The sequence below is a fragment of the Lagenorhynchus albirostris genome, chromosome 1 (assembly GCF_949774975.1).
Source record: "Lagenorhynchus albirostris chromosome 1, mLagAlb1.1, whole genome shotgun sequence".
Taxonomy (NCBI): Eukaryota; Metazoa; Chordata; class Mammalia; order Artiodactyla; family Delphinidae; genus Lagenorhynchus; species Lagenorhynchus albirostris.
The window spans coordinates 174742261-174765009 of record NC_083095.1 but is presented as its reverse complement, the minus strand read 5'-3'; the positions used below and the strand labels follow the sequence as shown (position 1 = coordinate 174765009).

Sequence of the window (22749 nt, the reverse complement as noted above, 5' to 3'; positions counted from 1 at the left end):
TAAGGGCGAGGCTGCCGGTCTTAGATGGGTTCCCCAGGACGACTGAGGCTCAGAGAGGTGAGCCCTCCCAGCTGTGGGACCTGGACAGCTCCTCCACATTTTGGGTCTCAGTGCTGCACAGGGCTGTTGCACATGTTATTTTACTGAATTCTGAGCAAGTGCTTGGAAGGGTTCCTGCAGGTCGCAAGTACTCAATAAACGTCAGCTACCGTGATGATTTTAGAGAGCGTCAAGAGATTGAGGTTATCACCGGAGGAAGATGAAGGGCTCCGGGACTAAGTTCAGCCGTGTGAACTTCATCCTGAAAACCCTGGGGCAGCCCTGAATGCACAGCAGTGTAATCTGCATTTATTCTGCAGAAGGCTTGGAGGAGTTTGGAGAAAGGACTGGAAAGGTAAACATGGCAGCTCCTTAGTCCAATAGAGAAGAAGTCAGGAGGGCCTAGACTCATAGGAAAGCAGTGGAGTGAAAACACAAGTAACACAAATAATTATTAAAACGCAGAGCTGAGACTTATTTAAAAGGCTTTGGTGCTTGGTGGGTGAGTGGCGCCTTGGAGGAGGGGGACAAATCTGAGATGTCTAGGCTTGGGTGGCTGGGCAGGGGGCAAGTATAAGGACGAAGAAGTTTGGGACGAAAAACGATGCATCCAGATTGAGGTACATCCAGGATCCAATTCCCAGTAGACACCTGGAGTTGGGGGTCCATGGTGGGAAGGGGAGTTCAAGACTTATGACCTGGAACTGGGCGATGTCATTGGTGGATGGTGGGTGAAGCCAGGAGTTTATTTAAGGTCCCAATCTGGACGTGGAGCGTGTAGGGAAATCAGAACCAAACCGCCACAAAGCTGAGATTGCAGGCTTCTCTTCTCTTCCTCCAATTTCATTTTGGAAGAAATTTGAGAATTGACTAAACAATGTAAGTAAACTCAAGGAAACCAGGAAAGGGAAAGTATCACGGGGTAGTGATCAGTAGTATTTAAATACCACCAGGAGGCATATTAGCACTTTCTCAAGGAAGGTGACATCAATACATATTTTCAACAAGTGGGACCTAAAGCTACTGCAATACACGTGCTAAAATAATTTCAGTAATAGGGAATGAATGGTAAAAGAACAGGAAAAAAACCTTAATTTTTAGTCCACTGATATACAAAAAATAGACACTCAGATATTTGTTCAAATAACACGAAGCAAATAAATTCGTCTTTACATTATGTTTGTCTCAACAGATGAGGATTCTGTAAACAGCTCTTGGTTTTCGTGAAAAGGTCTGTTTCTTTCATCTTCGTGTCCCACCCTGCTCCTGCCTGAAAGGTGCCCCAATAAATACATAATGAATTAATATCAGTTTGCATATCTATTTTGCAACCCCTTTGAAAAGTATAGGCAAGCTAATACCAGCAGCTCATCCACTGCAAGTCCTCAGGGCATCATGCCCTAACCTCATGCCTCTGCTTGCACACCCAGAAAACCACAGCCTGCAAGAAGAGAGAAGATCAGTGCAGCCTGTACCTTAGTTCACGGAATGAGACCAATTACCCATGTCATCGTCCTCCTACTTTTTCAACACTCTAACATCCAGATCTTACTATTTATTCTCTGAAACCAGAAGTACTTTTGAAGTAGGCTGAGGCTAGAATCTCGGGAAACAGTAGGCTGATGCAAAACAAAGAGCCACGGACCTTCCCGGAGTCCCTGACCCTCCAGCTGCGGTTTCCGCCTTTCCTATAGGAAGGATCACAACTTGGACTGCTGATAATACAAGGCTGCACCGGAGTATAAGGCCCCACCTACTTCACTTTACTTATTCTTTTACTCTCACTGTGTACCCACTATGTGCCAAGAAATGAACGAAATGAAAGAATGAACCTTCTCCTCAGAAAAAACAAAATGCACAGAGGCACTGAATTCTGCATGTAGTTGCAGCAGATTCACAGACCTCCCCTCTAAAAGAAAGAAGACAGAATTAAAGACACATTTTCTAACATTCAATTAAATATCAATACACATTTCTTAAATTCTACCACATCACTCTGATTACCACAGTTATATATTAGCAGTGTAAATCTCTTCTCAATATCCTCAAATTCTCTTTATTTCCTTGAAGTATTCCTGCTACTTTCTCTGCTCCATCTTCCCATTTTACTATATAGATGTTCAAAGCTAAAACCCAGAAATAAGGAATCACTTTACATGGATTGGAATAAAAGAGAATCATAAACAAAATTCCTGACTATTTAAAAAATGTGGGACTTCCCTGGTGGCGCAGTGGTTAAGAATCTGCCTGCCCCAATGCAGGGGACACAGGTTTGAGCCCTGGTCCAGGAAGACCCCACATGCCGCAGAGCAACTAAGGCCATGCGCCACAACTCAACTACTGAAGCCCGCGTGCCACAACTACTGAAGCCCGCATGCCTAGAGCCCGTTCTCCACAACAAGAGAAGCCACCACAATAAGAAGCCCGCGCACCGCAACAAAGAGTAGCCCCCGCTCACCACAACTAAAGAAAGCCCGCGTGCAGTAATGAAGATCCAACGCAGCCAAAAATAAATTAATTTAAAAAAATAAAATAAAATAAAAAATGTGATTACCGTAACAGCAGCAGCAGTAGCAACCAAGTGATACTAGTGGCAGGAGCTGACCCTTCTTATACTCAAAATACAAAGAGCACTGCTATCACACCCTCTCAACACCCAGGGAAATGAGAAACCTACAAGGTTGCGTTAACTGGCTGTGGTCCACCACCACTTGTAATTGGCAAAACCTCCCAAGTGTGCTTGAAGCCAATGGTTTCGCTCTGAATCCCTGCAGGACAAACATTATTTCCCATAGATCACCACATTTCCTTGTAAAAGGATCTCACACCTTTTATTATTATTATTATTATTATTTTTATTATTTGCGGTACGCGGGCCTCCCACTGTTGTGGCCTCTCCCGTTGCGGAGCACAGGCTCCGGACGCGCAGGCTCAGCGGCCATGGCTCACAGGCCCAGCCGCTCCGCGGCATGTGGGATCCTCCTGGACCAGGGCACGAACCCGTGTCCCCTGCATCGGCAGGCGGACTCTCAACCACTGCGCCACCAAGGAAGCCCTCTCACACCCTTTTAGAAGATAGTATCCACCCCCAGAAAACCAACCACCACTGGGGGATCCTGAACCCTGGATTCCAGGGCCCTTGGTTGAACCTCTGCTGTGACACTTTGCCCCGTCTGTACATCTGTGCAGTGGTCTCAGTGCATCACCCTGCTCTCCCCCGATGAAGTCAACACAGTCAATACCTTGGACATGATATAAGGAATTTAAAACAACAGTATGAATGACCCAAGGACTGAAAGAAAAGGTGAGAGAGACAACAACGCAGAAGAAAGTAACAACAGGAAACCATCTGCAAGCCGAGGAGACCCCGGGCATTCTGGACCCGGTGGCAAACCAACCCAGAACCTGACTGCTATGGGGCCCACACTCCTCACCAAGAGTTTTATCTCTGAAACCACTGAAAATGCTGGAAATGTCTTAATGATCCAGAAGCTGGAAACCGCTCAGACAATAAAATCACTCTCACACACAAGAGACCCCACAGACCGTACAGTCTGTCTACACAGGCATGATAGCAAACGCAGAAAAGGCCACTGCTGGGACATTTAAGCACAGTTCCTACAACCTTGCGTACTAGCCTAAAAGAAAGGAAAATACAAACTCCCAAACTGGCCAAATTAGTGCTTATGGTAAAACACAAATCTAATTAGACACTGAACATCAAAATTGCCAGAAGTAAACACACACTTCATGTAAACAAGCCATTGACAGGCTGTTGCTTTTTCTTTGAAAGAAGCACATTATTTATAAACTGCTGCCACCTTAAAACTGGCCTCATTCAATCCTGTCAGACAGTGAAACACACTTAGGCAAGCGGGAAATTAGGAGGGGGGGAAAGTCACTTCACAAATTGTGACATCACTAAGTGTCATAAGTGAATAAAACAGAATGTTGCACAAGACTGTATAAAGACAAGATCTTTATTCAATACCTTCACCAAGAAAGAAAGGCTGAATTAAACTTCCACATGTGATGAAACTATAAGTTCACTTATCAGTTTCCCCTCATAAAATAACAGTAATGGAAAACCCCTCAAATCAGTGATCCAGACTTCCTGGTGTCAAATATTCCCAGTGGAGCCTTCAAAACCACAAGAGAGTCAGGAAATCTGAGCGCCAGCTTGCACGGGTGCTCTGGGAAGACTGGCCGCTGTGCCCTAACCTGGCCGCCTTCCTGGAAGCTACCACCAGGTGACATCCCTGGGATATAAGCTCCCTGATAAACAAGACACAACACGTGTACAAAGAAATGGGTCTGACTGATGAGAATCTAACGAAAGCTGTCTGGGTCACAGGACTTGAAAGAAAAGAAGCTTTGCAAAGACACAACACCAATACTCCAAGCACTCTGGAACGCACTTCCACCCCGGGAATTTGCTCTTTGGAGGTAGCTGTCAGCTTCATTCCACTTCCTGGAGGATGAGCTCAGGGGCTGGACTCCAGATATTGCGGTCTCTGTACCATGAGTGCCAGGCGGGACACAGGTGCCAGGGTGAACGGAGCAGCAGATCGACTGGGGTGAAGCCCTGCGAGAGGCGGGGCGGAGAAGCTGGGCCGAAAGAATGAAGCACAGAAAGAGCCTTCAAGGGCGAAGGGGAATCACCCAGCCAGAGGCTGCAGAGGAAGAAGAGGGAGGCGGGGCCACAGCCCCTCGTGCAGGGCAGCTCTGATCCCAGGGGGAGGGCTGCTGAGTTTCCACCCTCTTTCAAACAGAGAAAGCAAAAGCACAGGTTCTCATAGACCTGGAATAACAATCCTTGATTTGCAAACAAATAATACAGCTTCACAATGCCTCATCCACAATTCCAACATCAAATGGCTCCAGAATCGAACCTGTTTTCGTAAGTTTCTGAGAAGCACATTCGGCAAAACCGCATCTGGACCGATGCAAGATTATTTATGATATGCATTTACTCGCATGTTGGAGAGAAGGCACGTGTCCCCGCAGAGCCGTCAATGATTGGACTACGGAGTTCTGCCTTCAGCATCACAGGGGATGTTACATGTTCTGATCACCTTCCCTACTGCCTTTCTAAAATGGGAAAAAATCTGGACTCTAACATCTGGCCGTAGGGATTTCAGGCAAGGCATCGTGGCGCTCTCAGCGGTGTGCTGGCTCTCGGGAACTCACGGTTAAATTTTCAGGAATTCTGCAAACCCACTGTTAAACATAGTCACCATTAAAATTTACTTATGCAAACTTACAATTAAATAAATTCAGTTAAAATCAAAGGTAAATAAATGAAACTCACCCCTTCCTAATTACACTACTGCGCTTCACTGCTCTCTGTGGTCTGAGGATATGCGTGTCTCTCTCATCCACAGGGCGGAAACGTTACATAATGGTGTAAATGGTGTGTTTCCAACTCCACACTCACTGACGACGTCACACTGGTTCTTGAAATGGGCCGCAGTAGAGCATTCACACCACAGAAACCAACAAACTCTACAAACCAGTGGGTTGTTGAACATTTACAGACACATCTGTGCTTTAGGCTCCCTTGACACTCTGAAGACAAAGATGAGCCATGAGTACCTCATGATGGTAGAGCTCAGAGTGGGCTCCAGTGCACAAGAGACAGCGTAGAGGGGGAATCTGAGAGACAAGGTCTATGGAGCAGAAACTTCAGGAACCCCAGGGCCCCTTTCCCAGGGTTCTGTTAGCAATCAGAGAACAAGCCCTGCAGGCAGCCTCCTTCCCGGCCTCCTACCCCATTCCCAGGGCATTACTTAGAGGTCAGCTCCCAACTGCCAGCAGGCATCAGGGAGGGATTAACCATTTTATTCAATGTTAAGGCCCCAGGGCCTAACCCGTGCCTTGCACATAGTAGGTACACAGTACATATGTACTGAAGGAATGAATGAATCCTCCAAAACACCTTGTGGTCCAATACACGCTATATTTCAAATCCCCTAAGGTAAGAAAAAGTGCCAAACAAACAGACCATTTGCTAAACCTCTTCTAGTAGAAGAATTCATGAGGTGAAAAAAATGAGTACTCTATTATATTTATAAAGATAGAAGTATATGAAATTTCCTTTACTTTCTGATTTAAGTAAGTAGTTTTGCTTGAGTCTGAAATCTATTGCTTGCAATATTGTTTCTATGAAAAAAACAACAGAGTTCCAAATAACTGATTTTAAAATGAGGTTTTAGAGCACAAATCCATTCCTAAGTTGGAGATAGAGGCCTAAATATATAGTCACCATAGCAACTTTTTCACAAGCTCTCATAGCCTTAATTTGAGATACAGGTAAAATTTTAAAGAAAAAAAAAATAACCACCATTCAAAACAATTAAATAATCAAAACATTCCATAAAGACATATTCACAATAATATAGAAAATGCAGGAGCCAATTTTTCAGGAGATAAAGTTAATGCTTCTTTCCTAATCTTAATACATTATTTATAAGGCACTCAGAAGGTTTCTTATTTGTTGCCTAAGAGAACCATCATCCTGTACATAACTGCGTGTAACTGATATTTCACACATGGTATCTGCATGAGAAACACAAATGCAAAAAGGAGGCAAGGATTTCCAATGCATATACACCTAACATTCTAAATGCTTCCTTTACAGAAGTGGAAATTTAAACCTCCCCGATCTGTAGTACGAGACTCAAAAAGACTTCCGCCCTAAGATCTAATCTATGTTCCTAAAGGAATAACAAAGTTCTCTTATTCTATAGATCCTCCACAGATGAAGTCTGGCCTCACGGGCAACCTCCAATTTGAATCTTGTGCAAACCCCCTGGAGCCCAAGACGGCACACCCTCTCCTGCTGACAGCGTAACCTCTGTCTCCTGAACCGAGGAAGCCACAGGTCTGCAACAGGACGATCCATCTTGTGTGGCAGGTGTCGGATCACAGGGAGGAGCGGCTCTGGGCAGTTCAGCTGCCTCACCTGCTGCTGTTTTTCAGAACCATCTCTGCACACAGCAGCTACAGGAAGCCCAGGACAAAGCATGTTCTTTAGCCCTGGTGCACCGCACTTGAAGAAAACCCACAATATATCTTTATCCCACAAATAGCGAATAATAAGTGCCATAGGGACCCACTCCATCCAGAAAAATATACTTACAATAACTTTTAGGGACCTCCTTGGTGGTCCAGCAGTTAAGACTCCTGCTTCCAATGCAGGGGCCGCTGCTTCAAACCCTGGTCAGAGAACTAAGATCCCACATGCTGGAGACCTTCAAGATGGCAGAGGAGTAAGACATGGAGATCACCTTCCTCCCCCAAAATACGTCAGAAATACATCTACATGTGGAACAACTCATACAGAACACCTACTGAATGCTCGTAGAAGACCTCAGACCTCCCAAAAGGCAAGAAATTCCTCACGTACCTGGGTAGAGCAAAAGAAAAAACAGCGACAAAAGAATAGGGATGGGGGGGCTTCCCTGGTGGCACAGTTGTTGGGAGTCCGCCTGCCGATGCAGGGGACACGGGTTCGTGCCCTGGTCCGGGAGGATCCCACATGCCGCGGAGCGGCTGGGCCGTGAGCCATGGCCGCTGAGCCTGCGCGTCCGGAGCCTGTGCTCCTCAACGGGAGAGGCCACAGCGGTGAGAGTCCCGCGTACGGGAAAAAAAAAAAACAGGGATGGGACCTGCACCTCTGGGAGGGCGCTGTGAAGGAGGAAAAGTTTCCACACACTAGGAAGCCCCTTCGCGGGCAGAGACGGGGGGTGGCGGAAGGGGGAAGCTTCAGAGCTGCGGAGGAGAGCTTAGCCACAGGGGTGCGGAGGGCAAAGCAGAGATTCCTGCACAGAGGATCGGTGCCGACCGGCACTCACCAGCCCGAGAGGCTTGTCTGCTCCCCGGCTGGGGCGGGTAGGGGCTGGGAGCTGAGGCTCGGGCTTCGGTCGGATCCCAGGGAGAGGACTGGGGTTGGCGGCGTGAACACAGCCTGAAGGGGGCTAGTGCACCACGGCTAGCCGGGAGGGAGTCCGGGAAAAACTCTGGAGCTAACGAACAGGCAAGAGACCACTGTTTCGGGCTGTGCAAGGAGAGGGGATTCAGAGCGCCACCTAAGGAGCTCCAGAGACGGGCGCGAGCCGCGGCTATCAGCGGTGACCCAAGAGACGGGCATGAGACGCTAAGGCTGCTGCTGCCGCCACCAAAAAGCCTGTGTGCGAGCACAGGTCACTGTCCACACCTCCCCTCCCAGGAGCCTGTGCAGCCCGCCACTGCCAGGGTCCCGTGATCCAGGGACAACTTCCCTGGGAGAACACAGGGCGCGCCCCAGGCTGGTGCAACGTCACGCCAGCCGCTGCAGCCGCAGGCTCGCCCCGCATCCATACTCCTCCCTTCCCGCGGCCTGAGTGAGCCAGAGACCCCGAATCAGCTGCTACTGTGACCCCGTCCTCTCTGAGCGAAGAAGAGATGCCCTTAGGCGACCTAAACACAGAGATGGGGCCAAATCCAAAGTTGAACCCCAGGAGCTGTGCAAACAAAGAAGAGAAAGGGAAACCTCTCCCAGCAGCCTGAGAAGCAGAGGATTAAATCCCCACAATCAACTTGATGTACCTGCATCCGTGGAATACCTGAGTAGACAATGAATCACCCCAATATTGAGGTGGTGTACTTTGGGAGCAACGGTAGACTTCGGGTTTGCTTTCTGCATCTAATTTGTTTCTGGTTTTATGTTTATCTTAGTTTAATATTTAGAGTTTATTATCATTGGTAGATTTGTTTATTGATTTGGTCGCTCTCTTCCTTTTTTATATATAAATTTTTTTTTCTTTTTTCTCTTTTTGTAAGTGTGTATGTGTATGCTTCTTTGTGTTATTTTGTCTGTATAGCTTTGCTTTTTACCATTTGTCCTAGAGTTCTGTCTCTCTCTTTTTTTTTATAAGTATAGTTTTTAGCGCTTATTATCATTGGTGGATTTGTTTTTTGGTTTGACTGCTTTATTCTTTCTTTCTTTTGTTTTTATTACTTTTTACTTTTTAATTTTTTTTCATTTTTTATTTTAATAACTTTTTCTTTCTTTCTTTCTTTTTTTCTCCCTTTTCTTCTGAGACATGTGGCTGACAGGGTCTTGGCACTCCGGCCTGGTGTCAGGCCTGAACCTCTGAGGTGGGAGAGCCGAGTTGGGGACATTGGTCCACCAGAGACCTCCCAGCCCCAAATAATATCAATCGGTGAGAGCTCTCCCAGAGGTCTCCGTCTCAACACTAAGACCCAGCTCTACCCAAAGACCAGCAAGCTCCAGTGCTGGACACCCCATGACAAACAACAAGCAAGACAGGAACACAACCCCATCCATTAGAAGAGAGGCTGCCTAAACCATAATAAGGTCACAGACACCCCAAAAAACACCACCGGACGTGGTCCTGCCCACCAGAAAGACAAGATCCAGCATCACCCACCAGAACACAGGCACTAGTCCACTCCACCAGGAAGCCTACACAACCCACTGAACCAACCTTACCCACTGGGGACAGACACCAAAAACAACAGGAACTACGAAACTGCAGCCTGCTAAAAGGAGACCCCAAACGCAGTAAGTTAAGCAAAATGAGAAGACAGAGAAATACACTGCAGATGAAGGATCAAGGTAAAAACCCACCAGACCAAACAAATGAAGAGGAAATAGGCAGTCTACCTGAAAAAGAATTCAGAATAATGATAGTAAAGATGATCCAAAACCTTAGAAATAGAATGGAGAAAATACAAGAAACGTTTAACAAGGACCTAGAAGAACTAAAGAGCAAACAAACAATGATGAACAACACAATAAATGAAATTAAAAATTCTCTAGAAGAAATCAATAGCAGAATAACTGAGGGAGAAGAACAGATAAGTGAGTGACCTGGAAGATAAAATAGTGGAAATAACTACTGCAGAGCAGAATAAAGAAAAAAGAATGAAAAGAATTGAGGACAGTCTCAGAGACCTCTGGGGCAACATTAAACACACCAACATTCAAATTATAGGGGTTCCAGAAGAAGAAGAGAGAAAGAAAGGGACTGAGAAAATATTTGAAGAGATTATAGTTGAAAACTTCCCTAATATGGGAAAGGAAAGAGTCAATCAAGTCCAGGAAGCACAGAGAGTCCTATACTGGATAAATCCAAGGAGAAACACGCCAGGATACACATTAATCAAACTATCAAAAATTAAATACAAATACAAAATATTAAAAGCAGCAAGGGAAAAATAACAAATAACATACCAGTGAATCCCCATAAGGTTAACAGCTGACCTTTCAGCAGAAACTCTGCAAGCCAGAAAGGAGTGGCAGGACATATTTAAAGTGATGAAAGGGAAAAACCTACCACCATGATTACTCTACCCAGCAAGGATCTCATTCAGATGTGACAGAGAAATTAAAACTTTTACAGACAAGCAAAAGCTAAGAGAATTCAGCTCCACCAAACCAGCTTTAGGCAGGAAACACAACAGAGGAAAACACCTACAATAACAAACCCAAAACAGTTAAGAAAATGGTAAAAGGAACATACATATCGATAACTACCTTAAATGTAAATGGATTAAATGCTCCAACCAAAAGACATAGACTGGCTGAATGCATACAAAAATAAGACCCATATATATGCTGTCTACAAGAGACCCACTTCAGACCTAGGGACACATACAGACTGAAAGTTAGGGGATGGAAAAAGATATTCCATGCAAATGGAAATCAAAAGAAAGCTGGAGAAGCAATTCTCATCTCAGACAAAATAGACTTTAAAACAAAGACTATTACAAGAGACAAAGAAGGATACTACATAATCAAGAAATCAGGGCTTCCCTTGTGGCGCAGTGGTTGAGAGTCCACCTGCCGATGCGGGGGACACAGGTTCGTGCCCCGGTCCAGGAAGATCCCACATGCCGTGGAGCGGCTGGGCCCATAAGCCATGGCCGCTAAGCCTGCGTGTCCGGAGCCTGTGCTCCGCAACGGGAGAGGCCACAACAGTGAGAGGCCCACGTACCGCAAAAAAAAAAAAAAAAGAGAGAGAGAAAAAAGAAATCAACCCAAGAAGAAGATATAACAATTGTAAATATTTATGCACCCAACACAGGAGCACCTCAATACATAAGGCAAATGCTAACAGCTATAAAAGGGGAAATTGACAGTAACACAATCATAGTAGGGGATTTTAACATCCCACTTTCACAAATGGACACATCAACCAAAACGAAAATAAATAAGGAAACATAAGCTTTACATGATACATTAAACAAGATGTACTTAATTGATATTTATAGGACATTCCATCCAAAACAACAGAATACACTTTCTTCTCAAGTGCTCATGGAACATTCTCCAGGATACATCATATCTTGGGTCACAAATCAAGCCCTGGTAAATTTAAGAAAATTGAAATCATATCAAGTATCTTTTCCGACCACAATGCTATGAGACTAGATATCAATTACAGGAAAAAATCTGTAAAAAACACAAACAGGGCTTCCCTGGTGGTGCAGTGGCTGAGAGTCCGCCTGCCGATGCAGGGGACGCGGGTTCATGCCCCAGTCTGGGAAGATCCCATGTATCGCGGAGCGGCTGGGCCCGTGAGCCATGGCCGCTGGGCCTGCACATCCAGAGCCTGTGCTCTGCAACAGGAGAGGCCACAACAGTGAGAGGCCCGTGTACCGGGGGAAAAAAAAAAAAAACACAAACAAATGGAGACTAAACAACACACTACTAAATAACCAAGAGATCACTGAAGAAATCAAAGAGGAAATCAAAAAATACCTAGAAACAAATGACAATGAAAACACAACAACCCAAAACCTATGGGGTGCAGCAAAAGCAGTTCTAAGATGGAAGTTTATAGCAATACAATCCTACCTCAAGAAACAAGAAACAACTCAAACAACCTAACCTTATACCTAAAACAATTAGAGAAAGAAGAACAAAAAACCCCCAAATTTAGCAGAAGGAAAGAAATCATAAAGATTAGATCAAAAACAAATGAAAAAGAAATGAAGGAAACGATAGCAAAGCTCAATAAAAGTAAAAGCTGGGGGGCTTCCCTGGTGGCGCAGTGGTTGAGAGTCCGCCTGCTGACGCAGGGGACACGGGTTCGTGCCTCGGTCCAGGAGGATCCCAAGTGCCGCGGAGCGGCTGGCCCGTGAGCCATGGCCGCTGAGCCTGCGCGTCCGCGTCCGTCCGTCCGGAGCCTTTGCTCCACAACGGGAGAGGCCACAGCAGTGACAGGACCGCATACCGCAAAAAACAAAATAAACAAACAAACAAACAAAAAAAGTAAAAGCTGGTTCTTTGAGAAGATAAACAAAATTGATAAACCATTAGCCAGACTCATCAAGAAAAAAACGGAGAAGACTCAAATCAATAGAATTAGAAAAGAAAAAAAGTAACAATGACACTGCAGAAATACAAAGGATCATGAGAGATTACTACAAGCAACTCTATGCCAATAAAATGGACAATCTGGAAGAAATGGACAAATTCTTAGAAAAGCACAACCTTCCAAGACTGAACCAGGAAGAAATAGAATATATAAACAGACCAATCACAAGCACTGAAAGTGAGACTGTGATTAAAAATCTTCCAACAAACAAAAGCCCAGGACCAGATGGCTTCAGAGGTGAATTCTGTCGAACATTTAGAGAAGAGCTACCACCTATTCTTCTCAAACTCTTCCAAAATACAGCAGAGGCAGGAACACTCCCAAACTCATTCTACGAGGCCACCATCACCCTGATACCAAAACCAGACAAAGATGTCACAAAGGAAGAAAACTACAGGCCAATATCACTGATGAACATAGATGCAAAAATCCTCAACAGAATACTAGCAAACAGAATCCAACAGCACATTAAAAGGATCATACACCATGATCAAGTGGGGTTTATCCCAGGAGTGCAAGGATTCTTCAATATACACAAATCAATCAATGTGATAAACCATACTAACAAATTGAAGGAGAAAAGCCATATGATCATCTCAATAGATGCAGAAAAAGCTTTCGACAAAATTCAACACCCATTTATGATAAAAACCCTCCATAAAGTAGGCACAGAGGGAACTTACCTCAACATAATAAAGACCTTATATGACAAACCCACAGCCAACATCATTCTCAATGGTGAAAATCTGAAAGCATTTCCTCTAAGATCAGAAACAAGACAAGGTTTTCCACTCTCACCAATATTATTCAACATAGTTTTGGAAGTTTTAGCCACAGTAATCAAAGAAGAAAAACGAGTAAAAGGAATCCAAATGGGAAAAGAAGAAGTAAAGCTGTCACTGTTTGCAGATGACAAGATACTATACATAGAGAATCCAAAAGACGCTACCAGAAAACTACTAGATCTATTCAATGAATTTGGTAAAGTAGCAGGATACAAAATTAATGCATGGAAATCTCTTGCATTCCTATACACTAATGATGAAAAATCTGAAAGAGAAATTAAGGAAACACTCCCATTTACCACTGCAACAAAAAGAATAAAATACCTAGGAATAAACCTACTGAAGGAGACAAAAGACCTGTATGCAGAAAACTATAAGACACTGATGAAAGAAATTAAAGATGATACAAACAGATGGAGAGATATACCATGTTCTTGGATTGGAAGAATCAACATTGTGAAAATGACTATACTACCCAAAGCAATCTACAGATTCAGTGCACTTCCTATCAAACTACCAATGGCATTTTCACAGAACTAGAACAAAAAATTTCACAATTTGTATGGAAACACAAAACACCCCGAAGAGCCACAGCAATCTTGAGAAAGAAAAATGGAGCTGGAGGAATAAGGCTCCTGGACTTCAGACTATACTACAAAGCTACAGTAATCAAGACAGGATGGTACTGGCACAAAAACAGAAATACAGATCAATGGAACAGGACAGAAAGCTCAGAGATAAACCCACACACATATGGTCAACTAATCTATGACAAAGGAGGCAAGGATATACAATGAAGAAAAGACAGCCTCTTCAATAAGTGGTGCTGGGAAAATTGGAGAGGTACATGTAAACGAATGAAATTAGAACACTCCCTAACACCATACACAAAAATAAACTCAAAATGGATTAGAGACCTAAACATAAGGCCAGATACTCTAAAACTCTTAGAGGAAAACATAGGCAGAATACTCTATGACATAAATCACAGCAAGATCCTTTTTGACCCACCTCCTAGAGAAATGGAAATAAAAACAAAAATAAACAAATGGGACCTAATGAAACTTAAAAGCTTTTGCACAGCAAAGGAAGCCATAAACGAGATGAAAAGACAACCCTCAGAATGGGAGAAAATATTTGCAAATGAAGCAACAAAGGATTAATCTCCAAATATACAAGCAGCTCATGCAGCTCAATATCAAAAAAACAACGCAATCCAAAAATGGGCAGAAGACCTAAATAGACATTTCTCCAAGGAAGATATACAGATGGCCAACAAACACATGAAAGGATGCTCAGCATCACTAATCATTAGAGAAATGCAAATCAAAACTACAATGAGGTATTCTCACACCAGTCAGAATGGCCATCACCAAAAAATCTACAAACAATAAATGCCAGAGAGGGTGTGGAGAAAAGGGAACCCTCTTGCACTGTTGGTGGGAATGTAAATTGATACAGCCACTGTGGAGAACAGTATGGAGGTTCCTTAAAAAATTAAAAATAGAACTACCATAGGACCCAGCAATCCCACTATTGGGCATATACCCTGAGAAAACCATAATTCAAAAAGAGACATGTACCACAATGTTCACTGCAGCACTGTTTACATTTACCAGGATATGGAAGCAACCTAAGTGTCCATCGACAGATGAATGGATAAAGAAGATGTGGCACATATATACAATGGAATATTACTCAGCCATAAAAAGAAACGAAATTGAATTATTTGTAGTGAGGTTGATGGTCCTAGAGTCTTTCATATAGAGTGAAGTAAGTCAGAAAGAGAAAAACAAATACCGAATGCTAACACATATATATGGAATCTAAAAAAAAAAGGTTTGAACAGCCTAGGGGCAGGATAGGAATAAAGACACAGACATAGAGAATGGACTTGAGAACATGGGGAGGGGGAAGGGTAAGCTGGGACAAAGTGAGAGAGTGGCATGGACATATATACACTACCAAATGAAAAACAGAGAGCTAGTGGGAAGCAGCCGCATAGCACAAGGAGATCAGCTTGGTGTTTTGTGACTACCTGGAGGGGTGGGATAGGGAGGGTGGGAGGGAGACACAAGAGGAAGGAGATATGGGGCTATATGTTTATGTATAGCTGATTCACTTTGTTATACAGCAGAAACTGACACAACAATGTAAAGCAATTATACTCTAATAAAGATGTTAGGAAAAAAAAACCCCAAAAAATGAAAGGTCCCTCATGCCTCACTGCCAAATAATAATAATAAATTTAAATAAAATGGTATGAAATGAATGAAATGGAACAGAAAAGAATAGAAAATATCAATGTATATTTTAAGTAGGAAGGCTGTTTACAGATTTACATATTTGTTCACTGGGCCACCAAGTCAAATGCACCTCTTCCTCTAGAGTGTTTGTCCCAGGGACATTGACTGGTGTGGAGACACTTCTGGTTGTCACAACTGGGGGAGGGTGGTATTGACACTAGCTGGTACAGGTCAGGGAAATCCGCTAAACCTCCTACAACGCTCAGGACAGTCCCACACAACCAAGAGCAAACAATCCAGCCCCAAATGTCTCCAGTGCCAACACTGGAGACAGCCACAAGTTTCAAGACCACTAACTGACCTTGTAGTTCACGCCATCTGACGGTCACTCCTACAGGGCCCACGTATGCATTGCTGTAAGCGGAATCTGCTAATACTTAAGAAGTAAATGTAGGGCTTCCCTGGCGGCACAGTGATTAAGAATCCGCCTGCCAATGTAGGGGACACGGGTTCGAGCCCTGGTCTGGGAAGATCCCACATGCCACGGAGCAACTAAACCCATGTGCCACAACTACTGAGCCTGTGCTCTAGAGCCTGCGAGCCACAACTACTGAGCCCACCAGCCACAACTACTGAAGCCTGCGCGCCTAGAGCCCATGCTCCGCAACAAGAGAAGCCACCGCAATGAGAAGCCTATGTACCACAAGGAACAGTAGCCCCCACTCACCACAACTAGAGAAAGCCGGTGCACGGCAACAAAGACCCAACGCAGCCAAAAATAAATAAATAAATTTATTTTTAAAAAAAAAAAAAGAAGTAAATGTAACCATAGCCTCTCAATGGACACAGTTAAAACTTGGTTCCAATTTTTTTTCCTATAATAAAAATGACGGGGCTTCCCTGGTGGAGCAGTGGTTGAGAATCTGCCTGCCAATGCAGAGGACACGGGTTCGAGCCCTAGTCTGGGAAGGTCCCACATGACGCGGAGCAACTAAGCCCATGAGCCACAACTACTGAGCCTGAGCGTCTGGAGCTTGTGCTCCGCAACAAGAGAGGCTGCGACAGTGAGAGACCCGTGCACTATGATGAAGAGTGGCCCCCCACTCGCCACAACTAGAGAAGGCCCTCGCACAGAAACATAGACCCAACACAGCCAAAAGTAAATAAAAAAAAAATGACGGATGCTCACTGCAGAGAGTTGTGAAACTGAAAGAGAATAAAGGATTTTGTGACAAATGAATAAAAAGATAGAGCAAGGCAGGACAGTCTCATAATTTGTAAATCCTTTACCAGAAAGTAATAAATTCCTATGCTCTACACGTTGTGAAGAAGCCACTGGTTTCAGGTTTTGCTTTTTTTTGGTTTAAACTTCACAACTTTTCACACAAGAACTTTAACAATAAGACAGCTCTCACATCATCAGAAACGACCAGAGTAAGTTACTAGAGTTGACTAAAAAATCCTAAAACAGAAGATGGTGAGAAAGGGAGAACAAGAAAGAGAAAAATAAAGGAGAGACAAGACCAAGCCAGGAAAACACAAGCAGAAACCTACTTCCTATTCACCACTTGTGCTTTCCAAACCACAATGCAAGTTGGAGTGTTTTTGGTTTGAAACTGCTAAGTTTCGCGCCTGCTGACAGAGGCACTGCCATGGAAAAGCACAGCCTGGTGAAGGATTGAACGCAGACAAGCTCCTCTTTGCTTTTCAAACCGCTAAGAAAGAGACAAAGCAACAGAACTACAACAAACTGTAAAGTTCTAAGTCAAGGATTTTGCTTAAAAGATTTTTTTATCACAGTCTAATATATTTTCATCATTATATTTAAAAGAAATCTAATTACGTTCAAAAGAAAAGTGGATGTGCTTGCTGTCACTAATGAGATCTCAGGGCATGAGAATTATTTCAGAAGCAGCAGCTAGTATCCAAGGGTGCATTTTTTTTCATCATTTGCATTAAGCAGAAATTTTATCAGAAGACCAATTAATAGTCAATGTAATAGCTTTGCAGAAGGAGTACTAAATTAAGTGTGTCAACACCGTACACTCAGTGCCTGCCCCTGTCTTGCACTCATCAAGAAAATTACATGAGTGAAGCTTCATTCTCACAGATGATGGCCAATCAATGGCAACTCATGACAATACTCAAGACGATTCCAGTTGTTTTAAACATCTGGTAGAAATAATGCCGTGAAAAGGAGCCTAGTCCCTGCAGATTTTTCACAAGGAAGCAAAAAAAAAAAAAAAAAAAGCTTAAGCTCACAGTCTAATATTGTTTTAAATTCTGCATCTATTTTTATATTCTGAAGAAAAATCCCATGTTTTAATGAACCAGATCCATCAGAAACATATACAGAGTCTGTATCAAAGAAAATGACTTTTCTTAAACCACTTTCATTAAAATTAAGCCAATATTATATACTCATATAATATTACATACTCATATATTATGTATAAACTTAAAGGCTATCAAAATTCTACATCATTCTAGCTCTAAAATAACTATGTAATTCTAGCTTTAAATTTCTACGATAATCCAAAACAATTCAGATTTGACCAAAAAAATGAGACTAGATGGTAAGTTTGAAGTGATTTAAATGTTATCCATGCAGGTGGCCAAAAAGAAAAAGTTATATCATTTATTGGCTCAAAATAATACCTGCCCTTATAATGCCCTAACCCAGAGGTACTCGAAGTGTGATCCCTGGCCAGGAGCATCATCACCACGTGGGAACTCAGTAGAAATGCAAATACTCAGGCCCCACCCAGACTTACTGGGGGCTAGAAATCTACTTTCCCAAACCCTCCAGGCAACTCTAATCCAAAGTCAAGTTGGCAAAGCACTGCCCTAATCTGCAGGTGACAAGAACAAAGACCAGCTAGAGTGTTAAGACGTCCTGTGCTGAGCGACAGCGACTTAGCTCATTTAACCCTTATAATGATTTAATGATGTAGCAACTGGTATTCTCATTACACTGGAGCAGCTCTGACTCAGTCATATTAAGCACTAAACCGAGACTCTACAAAGCCGTGTGAAGCCAAAGTTTACTGTTAACCACTATTAGCCACAGCATGCAAGGAGTGTGTCCCTCCCTTTCTGCTCCCATAGTACAAGTTCATCCACTCAGTAACTCACATAAGCTTTGTGGAAATGGACAGCTTCCCTCAGGATGTAATTTCAGTCTTCTATCACACGTAGAAAGCCCCGTATGCGTTGACGCTACCCTCCTCAAAAAACAGGCAGGGTGTGAATTTCAGACAACCACTGGAGTCCTCTTTCATCAGTTCAAATTTTTATTAATTGCTTGACTAAAGAATAACTTAGGGACTTCCATGGTGGTCCAGTGCGTAAGACTCGAGCTCCCAATGCAGGGGGCCTGGGTTCAATCCCTGGTCGGGGAACTATTTCCCGCATGCGTGCCGCAACTAAGAGTTCCCACACCACAACTAATAGGTCTACATGCCACAACTAAAGATCCCGCATGTGGCAACTAAGACCCGGCACAGCCGGAATACATAAATAATTTTTTTTTTTTGAAGAGTAACTTATGTGTAGCCCATCTCGCAATGTGATCTTTACAATGTGATCTCCTGTTACTGAATCAAGGCCACGTTTCCACAACTGGCTCATCTCTGACCAAAATCCCAACTGCCCCAATCTAAAGGGATGAGGTGAGAGACAGAAGGTAACAGGCACTCCAGTAGTAGAGCTTTCAAAGTGGCCTGAGGCCCCTTAAACTCATGGGATGGGCCAAACACCACCATTGCTGGAAAGCACTTGTCAACAGAGAGAAACATGTGGACAAGATCTCAGTGAGAATCTAAGAACATGGACGTTGAGAGGGAAATCACTGATAACAGTTCTATCAAAAATTCATAACAACACCCTTAACTATACACAAGAGATGCATTAAATAAATCACTGTACATCCAAGGTATTTTAAACCAATATAGCTATTAAAAAATATAATCACAGGCATGGAAAGAACAAATGACACACCCCAAAATATTAACATATTGTAGTAAACATCTGATATTGTAGAATTACAGGAGATATATTTTCTACTTTGTACTCCTTTGTTTTTCAATGCCTTACACTATAAGCACGTTTTAATGTAAAATATATATTTATGATAAAATGAAATTAGAAAAAAATACCATAAATAAATTACTTGTTCTATACCTCTAGAACTTACTGAATTTTCAACATATATTGATAGTAAAGTAATTATGAAAAATTGTTTTAAATTTTGAAGTTAACACTTTATATTACTCACTAAAACGCTGAGTATACCAGATGAATACATTTTTGTACAAAGAAGAAAAATAAATACTTTGCAGATCAGAGCAATTACCAATACTCATTTTATCAATAAGTCTCAGGATTCCACTGGGAATAAATACATAGCTTTAATTTTCACTGTATTAACTGAGTGGTTTTCTTCTTCTTTCATATTGTTTTAGACATTTAACGTATTCTTTTGGTTCAACACAATGAATGAGCACATTAGAATTTAAGACCATCATGGAGAAGGACCCCTGACAGATAAACACTTAGTACTGCCAGAACACAGATGAAATTATCTAAAAAGGCAAGAAATTACTAGCCTGCAGTCTAGTTTTCAAACACACAAAAGGAAGAAATGTTTTTAAATTTTTTAACTTATTCCATAAGTTATTTTTCTGAAATTTAGTTATTCAATATCTGATAATAAGAACACAAATTTTCCCAGTCTCCAACGGCGAATGAAACTTTCAAATCTTCGCACAAATTTATAGAACAGGTAACATTACTGAACTGCTCATCAAACAGTTAGGGGGACACCCTCACCGTCAGCCAGTTCCCATCCGCAGATCAATTCAATGAACATTAGGAATTCACAGTAATTTATAAGAGGAAACATGCAGAAACAAGATTACTTACTCTGCTTTGTTTCTTTATTTTCATACAGCCATTTAAAAATAGAACAGAAGGGGTTTCAAAGACAGATACACAGCATTTTTTACCAAACATTATAAGCAGAAACAACATAAATAATCTGCTAGAATTATGCCACATCATTTTTCCCTTGGGAAGATAAATGTTACACATACCGTGTGTATTAAATAATTATGACTGGAGATAATCACGGCACACATGAAACGTATGCATCACCGCCAAGAATTCACCTAGAGATTTATTATACTGAGACGCATAGCTTTTAAGCTCTGTAAGGAACTCACATGTTTAGCTCTTAATATTACCTAGAAATGCTCATCAAGATTAGGGAGGGGACACAAAGCACTCGGGTGAGATTGCAATCGGATGGATTACTACAGAGAGCTGTCTTATTCTCACTGCATAACCTGACACCTATTGCTCAAGTGGCAACTCAAATTAGAATATTGTTTAATGGTGAGAGAAAAAATACACTGTGTGGAAAGGAAAAACATATTTCAGGCAATGACTATGCTTAAAGTGGCTAATTAACCAGCAAACTTTGATCATCATTTCTATTAACTACTGAAAAGTTAGCCTACATTAAACAAAAGCTTTCCCAAGACTCGATAAATGTGGTTGTGCTTCTGTGGGCTCTAAAAGCTAATGAGATGGTGACAAGAGTTACACAACGGGGTCGGCATCCTGGGACAGCTCAGTCTCTAGTGATCAAGCACAAAGTCTCCCCATTTGATGTTTTAGGATCTACCAGTTAGCCAGCCTGTTCTTTAAAAACCTAGTTGAAAGCAGTAACATCGATTAACCCTGAAAACAGTTTTCTATAAGTCAAAACAATCTCTTCCTCTCTTCCTTTCATTTTTAAATCTCATTTCCTACAGAAGTTTCTCCAATGTTTAAAACAGCATGAAATTCACTACCCATATAGCATTAAAATCTAACCTTAAACATAGTGGTTTATGAAAAATCCTCCTCAACACTCCAGCCTTCCAAACAGGAAGTGTCATTCTTCTCTTTGGTTCAAAGACCAAGAACTAAAAGAGTCATAGAAGAGGCACCTTTGATTGGCTTTATTTTTGTAAATACTTTGAACAGGATTGCCTCCTAAGGTTTTCTTTGGTCTCTATCACATCCCAAGTCCTATTTCCAGTTCATCACTCTCAGAAGTTAGGTCATCTGAAATAGTCAGGTCTCAATTATTGGGAACAGAATGATCCCGGAATATCCATTATTGGACCTTCCATCCGCTGAGTCCAACCAACCAAACTACCCAAGCATCGATAAAGAGGATGGGCAGGAGCTGGAAAACTGAACTGCAACCATCAGATGGCTCTCATCTCAAAAGTTCCACTTTTTAATGTTTTAGCGGGTATCTTCCAACAATAGAAACTTCAAGCCAATATGTTTTTTCCACACGTTAATTGTGATATCTTTTAAAATCCAGTATCTTGGAAACTGCTGGCAATAGTCCTAATCCCCACATAAGAAACTCTGAACTAGAAGCCCTGTTGGGATACGCTATGGATTTGTCTCAACAGAACTCTGATGGTTCCCTCTGACTTGGAGCGTTCGACCACAAAGCCTTATTTAAATAAGACAACAGAGGTAACTTTCAATAATTTTCTCTTCTGAAGGTCTTAAGATTTTATGATGCACCTCATAAAGTCGAAAAGAAATAAAACATAGCCCCCTGCCTTCACTTTGTAGAGGTAGAATCTCTTCTGTTTTGAATCCACAATATAAAGTAAGACCAGTACGTGTAAGTTTTGTTGCTGTTGTCGAAGTTGGTTCTTAGAATTGTGTTGGAATCCAGCCCATCCCTGTTTCCCATTGATGCAGCTCTGCTTTTTCATTACATTGGCTGCCATTTTAGCAACAGAACAGTTACAGTATCTCCTAAAATGCACTGAATTTACACACTGGCTAGAGCTGGACTTAGAAGGGTTTTGTTATTTTAAAAGATATCCCACGATCCTCAAACAGGAATAAATTTCATTGAAACACTAGAGTTACAAATTTTATCTCAAAAAGTGAACTTCATTGTGTATCTATCTTTGGATGGGTCATGCTCTTCCACTCATCTCCTCCATGTGGGAAGCTGCTGTGGTTCTCTGACCTCCCTGTGAGAAGGTCCTAGCATCAGAGACTGGACAGCGCAAACATCTGAGCCAGCACACACTTCTGCTTCTTCTGGATGACCATGTCCAGACAGCTCGAGGAGGGGTACCATCCGCCAGACAGATGTCCACTCCCGTCAGTAAGAGTCACCCCGTTTTCAATCAGCATTGCCAATGACCTAATAATAAGGCGAGAACTTTGCTGGACTTTTCTCACGTCTAAGCCAACTTAGTTAAA

At 42.5% G+C, this 22749-nt stretch overlaps 1 protein-coding gene across 19 annotated transcripts in view; it reads right to left on the bottom strand.

Moving 5' to 3' along the window:
- The window catches only part of PARD3 (par-3 family cell polarity regulator), a 729337-nt gene that overhangs the window by 488859 nt on the left and 217729 nt on the right, over positions 1-22749 (bottom strand). The window lies entirely within an intron of this gene.